The 8,120-nt window shown below is 51.6% G+C and overlaps 1 pseudogene; it reads right to left on the bottom strand.

The window, feature by feature from the left end:
* Positions 1 to 4,758: 4,758 nt before the first annotated feature.
* LOC127487852 (centromere protein V-like protein 1) lies at positions 4,759 to 5,943 on the bottom strand (annotated as a pseudogene).
* Between the last annotated feature and the right edge of the window lie 2,177 nt (positions 5,944 to 8,120).

Genomic DNA, 8,120 nt, shown 5'->3' on the forward strand with positions numbered 1-8,120 from the left:
CCAGGTCCTGACATCCTTTGGGCCTTAACTGCATACAGTCTTAGGGGATGAAGATAAAGGTCCCGTTCCTGGGCTTCTCTGAAAATTCACAGGCACCGTGCCTGGGAGCATGTGGGATCACTGAGACATCTTACAACAGACAATGGCTGGGGAATGTGAGCGAGCGCTCCCTGTGGTGGATGGACAAGCCGGGCAGAGCTGAGACCTGCAGGAGACCCCCGTGTCCCAAGGAGGTCAAGTGCAAGCAGACACCATTCGCTATTGCCAGATCTGCACTTGCACAGCTCTGAATGTGAGCACTCTCTGCAGTTCCCAACCTGAAGGCCTCTCTGCTCCCAGGACATGTAGGTCATGCTAAGGATTTCTGTTTGATTCCGAAAAGCAAAGAAAGAAATGTTAGTGTCCTGACTAGGTGTAGTGAGTGGTGTGTGTGTGTGTGTGTGAGAGAGAGAGAGAGAGAGAGAGAAAGAGAGAGTGAGTTTTTCGAATGTGTGTTTTTGAAAATATCATTTGGAGAAACAGAGTCAGGAGGGAAGCAAGAGTCAAAGCGGGTCATGGCCAGCCAGAAAACATATCAATATTCAACAAATGACAGGAGGAGACCCAGAAGTAGAATGGCGGTAAAGGACATAGATAAATATAGGTGATTTTGGACAATATCTGGAAGTGAAATCTCTGAGCATGTGAAAGACCATGGAGTTTTGTCCTGGTCCCCTAGGCTGCTACATTGAGAAAGGAGCATGCATGGTGTACATGGCAGCCACTCAGAGGCACCTGTTGCAAACTGCATGTGAAGTCTCAAAACCAATCCCCTGGTCAGGATGGCGTAGACTAACAGGGTTTGGGTAATCGTGGCCATTTGTGTACCACTGAGTCTCAACAGACTGATAGTGTCTAAGGGGCTCCAGTCTCCAAATCTTGTTTTGATATCAAAAGTCCTATGGAAAATGATAGGCGGTGTCTGTTGACCATTCGGCATATAGCAGGGTGTGGGGCTCTATGCTCTTCTTCCAGCACTTGATGTGAAATGCTCACAAGTTGCAGAGGCGTGTCGCTCCGCGAGGATGTTTCCAATGAGGAAACCAAGACTGAGAATGGTCCACTGGCTGGTCTGAGCTCCTGCAGCAGCTCTACTGCCATCAGCAAGGTCCCACTCACACTGATCTGGGGGACGAGCATCCCTCCTAACCCATCAGCCTCCTTCTGCCTGCTGCAGGCACACATTCAGTCTGGTGCTGGGCTTACTCAGAGGCAGGAGTCAGAATCATCCATGCTTTTATGTCGCAGTTTAAAGCTTACCTATATTGTCTGCCAAATGCATGTGAGGTGTTAGCAATCATGGGGTCAACGTCGCAGCAGCCGCCACATAAGGACACGAATGGCATGCCACCGGCTGCCTAGAAGCCCCCTAGATGAGACCGCAGGTATAAAAGCAGCTGTGGCACAGCCTGTTTCTCACGCTGCCTTCAACGACGCCACCTCCCTACATGAGATGCACCCGAACCACCCACTCACACCTGAAAGGGCTTGTGACTCCCTGCTAATCAGTAGAGAATGACTGAACTGACTCAATACAGTTCTGTGTCTGTGTCCAAAAAGGGGGCGTATTTGTCACATTTTCACAATAGCCATCTTTACTGGGGTGAAGCGGCATCTCCTGTGGCTTTGATTTGCATTTGCTAGATAATTAGGGAGACTGAGCACTACTTCCTATATTGGTGAGCAGTTGTGTGTCCTTTTTTCTGAAACGTCTATTCCGATCATGTGCCCGATATTTAATCAATCGCTTTTGCTCTAGAGCGGTTGAGCTCCTCATCTTTCGTGAATATGAACTTCTAGACCAACCGAGAGTTTGATCAGTGCACACTATACACCTGCATCAAATGATCATACTGGCTGTGTGTACATGTGCAAACACTATGCAACGATACAGAAAACAGGCTTGGCTGGCAGCTCTTGCCAGAAGAAGAACGTGATGCAGTCTCTGCCTTGTTCATGGAGACATTGCTGCTTGGCCTCAGTCCAGCAGTATGGAGCCTGAATGCCATAGGGTCCGCCGTGCGGTGAGGAAGCGGGCACCAGAGAGAAGTAACCTGTGGACATTGCACTCGTCTGCCTAGGTGTCGGTGCTCTCCCTGCGCGAAGCAGGCCTGTCAGAGGATGAGGCTGCAGGTGGAAGCAGCTCCAGACAGCAAGGAGCTCCAGCTGTGGTCACAGACGTCACCTGAAACAGGCATATGCAATGTGTTAGCTCTGCATTCCTGACGGGGAAATTCATGCATTTAATAAAAGGGTAGTCATTTCATGAGGTCATTTTGGGGTGGTTGACAACACTGCAGGGTAGCAGGTACACACACCCTCTCCTCCACCCATCACAAAGCTACCCCTCCTCCATAGAGAACCTCTCATCTATCCTTGCTTACATTATTTTGTTGTATTTCTGAATGACATTTCCACTCCTTAAGAGTAGTCATGGGCATGTCCACAGAAAAGCTCATCTTAGAGGAGAACTACATGAGCCCAGCAATCTGTTTTACCTAAAAAAAGGTTATCTTTAATTCCATTTTCCACAAACTTCAGAAAACATTTATTGATTTTCCTTTACTTGAAGAGCAACTGGTGGGGGCGACAGAGAGGGAGGGAGGGAGGGAGGGAGGGAGGGAGGGAGGGAGAGAGAGAGAGAGAGAGAGAGAGAGAGAGAGAGATTGGTCAGTCTTCTATCCAGTAGTTTACTCGTGGAATTCCCAAAGCAACCACTGCTGGGTCACTCTGAATCAAGGATCCTGGAAGTCCATCTTGGACTCCGGCTGGCAGGGACTCAGTAACAGAAGCCGTCACCTAGCGCAAGGAGTTGATCAACAGCAGAGCAGCCAGGACTCAAACCAGCACTCCAATATGGGTGTGGGGTGGGCTCTTCCCAGAACTTTTTGAAATCTCCTGCATGCCTCCAAACACGGCAGTTTAGTGGTGTCTGACTTATGTTACGTTTTGTGACAACAAATAAAAAAAAATGGCTTTTTTGGGAGGAAGTAGTCAGTGCAAGACACTATGTGTATCCTGAAGATGACAAGAGTGAGTTTTAAACATTATTTATGTAAGGCGACACTGGGGAAGAGAGTGAAAGCAGTTCCACACAAGGTACAAAAGGGACAGGCTAGAGATCTGCTTGAGATCCAGCTAGTCTGCCTCTTGGTGTAATCTGTAAGTGCTCAGATTATTTATTTATTTATACTTTTTATTTATTTTAAAGATTCAATTTTTTGAAAGGCGGAGAGAGAGAGAGAGAGAGAGAGAGAGAGAGAGAGAAAATCTTGTATCTGCTGAGTTACTCCCCATTGCCCACAACAGAAAGTCCTGCACCAGGCAGAACACAGGAGCCAGGAACTCCATGCAGGTCCCCCATGTGAGGAGTAGGAACACAAATCCCTGGGCTATACTTCACAGCTGTCCTGGCAGGGATAGCGGGGTGCTGAATTGGAAGTGAGAAGCCAGAAGTTGAACTGGCACGCACGGCTGCAATGCCAGCAGCGCAAGTGGCATATTAACCTGCTGTACCACAGAACCAGCCTCAGCACTCTGCTAATTACCCATCGGGAACTCAGGGCACTGGGAGAATGTTCCCTCCTCCCAAAGTAAAGACACCACCACCTCTCAAATCATCTGAGCCCAAGTATCTTGAGCAAGGCAGGCTTCCCACAGCCCTGCCCTACCGCACAGTGGCCCATAGACCAACACACACAATTGGCTTTAGAGAGTACTTTTTTTCTGAACACCACTCCTGTGTACAAGATGGGAACGTGAAAAGAGCAAAGAGGTCCCACAGCGCACAGACCCCTTTCTCGGTCCTGAATCAACAAGCCCCTTCCAGAGACAGGTTCTACAAACACAGCAGAGCAAAACCCTACCAATGGGGGCTGGAGTTGTGGCATAGTGGATAAGACCGCCTGCAGCGCCAGCATCCCATATGAGCGCTGGTTGAGTCCCAGCTGCTCCAGTTCCGATCCAGCTCTCTGCTGTGGCCTGGGAAAGCAGTAGAAGACGGCCCAAGTGCTTGGGCCCCCACACCTTTGTGGTCTGCAGGCTCCTGGCTTCAGATTGCCGCTGCTCCAACCTTTGCAGCCATCTGGGGAGTGAACCAGCTGGTGGAAGACCTCCCTCTCTGTCTCTCTGCATTGGCCTCTCTGTAACCCTGCCTTTCAAATAAATGAATAAATCCTTTAAAAACTATTTTAAAACAAATGATTTTTTTAAATCTTAGCGATGCTGTGAAATTAGAGTCGGAGTAATGCAATGACCACGAATTTGGACCAGGCAGCCTGAAGCCAGAGTGGATCTCTAGGTGGTGACGATTGGGAGGGCCCCCCAGATGTCTTGCCCTAATCGGTGCACAGGCGACAATGCCAATGTTTATGCAACTGGGGGCAGTGGCCGTGAGCACCGCGCGAGGGTGCCACACAGCCGCACTGGGAGCAGGACAAACACATGCTGTGCGTGGCAAGGGTCTGCAAGCACTTGTGAGAACAGAGGAGTATGAAAGAATACATCCGACTGCAGACACAGCACTCGCTTCGTGGACCACAAGGCGATCCTGGTGCACAGAGAAGTGTACCTGCAGCTGCGACCTAGGGACCACTTTCCCGGGGACCTTTGGTTTTAGATGGGGTGTGTGTGTGTGTGTGTGAGAGAGAGAGAGAGAGAGAGAGAGAGAGAGAAAGAGAGAATCTTGTATCTGCAGAGTTACCGCGCACACTTACAGACCGTGGGCTGCGGGGCAGGTGTGCTTCCTGGAGGGGCGCCCCAGCTCCTGTGGGGCGCGGTCATTGTTCCGGATGGGGGCACAGGCAGGGCTCCCTGCGGGGACGCGCTCTGGGGCTCTGCAGCTCCTCAGCCGCCTCCTCCAGCCTGGCGCCGCCTTCCGTCCGCAGGACGACCACGCTGCGCACGGTGCCCGCGTCCTGGCAGTGCGGGGCGACGTCGTACAGCCGCGGGTCGGGTCGGGGACGGAGGCGTGGGAGCTCTGCACGCCGCACCTGCTGCAGAAGCAGCGCAGCGCCGGGTGCTCGCCGCCCGCGTAGGTGACCCAGCACTTGGCGCCCCGCGGCAGCGGGAAGCGCGCGGCGGGCAGAGGATGTGGCGGTGCTGCTGCTTCTTGCACGGCCGGCAGCCGCACTCCAGCACGCTCAGGTCTGCGGGCGCCCAGGCCGCCAAGCGCACGCCGCCGCCCTGGCAGCCCCCGATGTTTGACACCAGGCCCGGGAACTTGGCAAGCAGGTACTTGGCGGCGGCCTCGCAGCTGAGCCCCGCAGCTTGCGGAACGCCTCCCGGCGCTCCCACTGCGCGCCCGGGTCCAGCTCTCAGAGCGCAGGGGCGGGGGCCGAAGTCGCGCGGATCCGCGGGTCTTGGGGGTATGCATCCCGCTCCCACCCCACAAGCCACCCCAAGAAATTCCGCCCCTACTTCCCGCGCCACCTGCTGGCCGTCTTCCTGCGGGGTGGTCTCTGGCCAGCACCCTCTTCCCTGGTGATTTTCCTTGCAAGGAAGTCTTGCCTGCTCACAAGCTGCACACCCACTCCTGCTTTTCAGAAACTCCTTTGTTGGCAAGTTGGGACTTTTCCCTGTGCTTTGCCGTTTCATTTACCGCGGTCAATTGCAGCGCTAGTGGATCTCCGTCCCTTCCTTCTTGGCTTTCTCTCCCTTGCCTGAGCACTTCTCATGATTCCTCCAGACTCTTGTTCACTGCGGATCCCTGTCCCCTGCCCAGTGCGCGCGGATACTGGCAGAATTACTACTCACGGTGACAGTGTGTGCTGGGCCTGGCAGGCCAGCCAGCGCTCGAGAGCACGGCGTGGGCAAGATCCTGGGCTCAAGTCCAGTTGTGTTACTCGTCACAGCCCACAGGCAGCAGCTTTTCCTGACGTCGAGGGTGGAACCCTCAGTCAACATGGCGATGTCTCTCTCTGCTGGCAGGTTTCCAGATCCCATTCAGCCTGTCCAGGTTCAAGCCTCAGCTCCACTGCAAATTCCGGCTTCTCGCTAGATTCCACGTGCCCGACTGAGGTCTCGGGTCTCAATAACCCACGTGGGAATGCCACATTGAGTTCCTGGCTCCTAGCTTCAGAGGCCCACCCTGACTGTGGTGGAGGTTTAGGGCGTAAACTAGCTGATGGAAGATTGCTCTATCTCTGCCTTTGGAATAAAATACATAAAAATTAAAACTGCATAAATAGAGACGTCTCTTCAGCAAACACAGAGACCCTCTGATATTCTCTGTTTCCTGCCAAAACCTTTATTGTGTGACAATGATCACTCTTCTTTCCTCACTGCCACAAAAGCAGGTCGTCCTGCTCAGACCTTTGCAACGATAACTCAATTCTGCAGATGAAACCTGTGAATACGTGCACGCCCCCTCAGAGTGCAGGGCCCACGGTATACTCAGTACACGCTGGGCCACACTCAGCCTGAAGCAAGGCATTCGACTGACCGAGAACTCCTCCTACCAGCTCATCACTGCAGAGACTTTTGATGCAGGTATGCAGAGCCCAGCTGGCACTCTCTGGATCTCGCTGTCTCTCAGAATTCCAAGGTGCTGGTTTTCCTTGGCAGTTCAGGGCTCTGAAGTTCAAAACTTGCGCTGATGCAGTTTCTCCAGCTGTTGCTTGTAGGAAGGGTACGATTGAAGACATTGTGGTTCTTTGCATGTTCGTTGGACCCAGAAGTAGCACTCGTGACTGTTTCTGAAACAGTCCTTTGTCAACATAAGCCTATGTGCCCCGAATATCATACTGAGTGCCAGGAGAATCAGCTAACAGATGAAAGTGTGTGCCTCAGCAAGGCAGCCAGAGGCATGCCTGTGTGTGTGTCTGTGTGTGTGTGTGTGTGTGTGTGTGTGGCGGGGTTCCGAGTCAAGAGATTTCATTTTTTATGTATTGCTAGTGTTATCGTTTTTAAAATGATTTATTTTATTTATTTGAAAGACAGAGTTATAGAGAGAGGTACACACACACACACACACACACACACAGAGGTCGTCTACCCACTGGTCACTGCCCAAATGGCCACAAAGGCCAGAGCTGGGCCAATCCGAAACCAGTAGTCAGGAGGTTCATATGGGTCACCCAAGCGGATGCAGGGTCCCAAGGACTTGGGCCATCCTCTGCTGCTTTCCCAGACACATTAGCAGGGAGCTGGGTCGGAAGGGGAGCACCCAGGTCTCCAGCCAGCACCCATATGAGTTTTAAAGTCATGTGTGTATTTATATGTGTGTACATGGTTTGGGAAATTCAATAATAAGCGAGTGATCCTTTCATGCAGAAATTGTCTAGAACTTTTACGTAGATACACACAAAGAAATTCTAAGTATAATCTCATGATTAAGTAATCGCCTCCAAATGTATGCAAGTAGGAACAAATACTACCTCTTCTTGATGCCAGTTGTTTCTGTTAATCAATGTGTTAGTGCTATTCATGATCTCGGTATGTTTGTCTACTAATTGGAAGGAAGGACAATGTGACAGTTGCTCTCTGCTGCCTCTTGGCGAGGGGTGGAGGGTAGAAAGACACGGGTCAGTATTCCCATTTCACAGATGAAGGCACTAAGGGTCAAAACGGCTGTGAGACACACGTTTTAGTAAGGGAGTGTTGCACCTGGGACAGTCTCTCTGCTGTTTCCCAGAGATTCTCTGCCTGTGCCAGACAGCACCGTTGTGAGTAGCCATGATTTATATGCAACGGCGTCTATATTTCAGCTAGGCCGGGGAAGAAACTGCACAGAGAATAGTACGAGCAGAGGTGAATGTAAGAATCCAGTTCTTTTGAGAAGTCACAGATCCTCGAGGCTCATTAAATGTACATAGACGCTGGGGGAAAGGCAGAAACATTGGGTGTTTTTTGAGGGGAAGAATCCTAAACCTCGAGCCTCGGGCCTGGAAAAGATAGCATCTGTGTGAAACTGACAAGCACACACATGCTGGGACCCACACATGGACAAACGTGCACACACTCTCACACATGCGAAATGTGCGCAAACACATGGATCTTTTCCCCATTAAGTTTGAATGCGCAATTTCCAAGGGCATATAGAAGGTCTGCTGCGTTTTCGTGGTTCTCCAAGTCAGGGGGTG

The sequence above is a fragment of the Oryctolagus cuniculus genome, chromosome X, assembly GCF_964237555.1.
Source record: "Oryctolagus cuniculus chromosome X, mOryCun1.1, whole genome shotgun sequence".
Lineage (NCBI taxonomy): Eukaryota > Metazoa > Chordata > Mammalia > Lagomorpha > Leporidae > Oryctolagus > Oryctolagus cuniculus.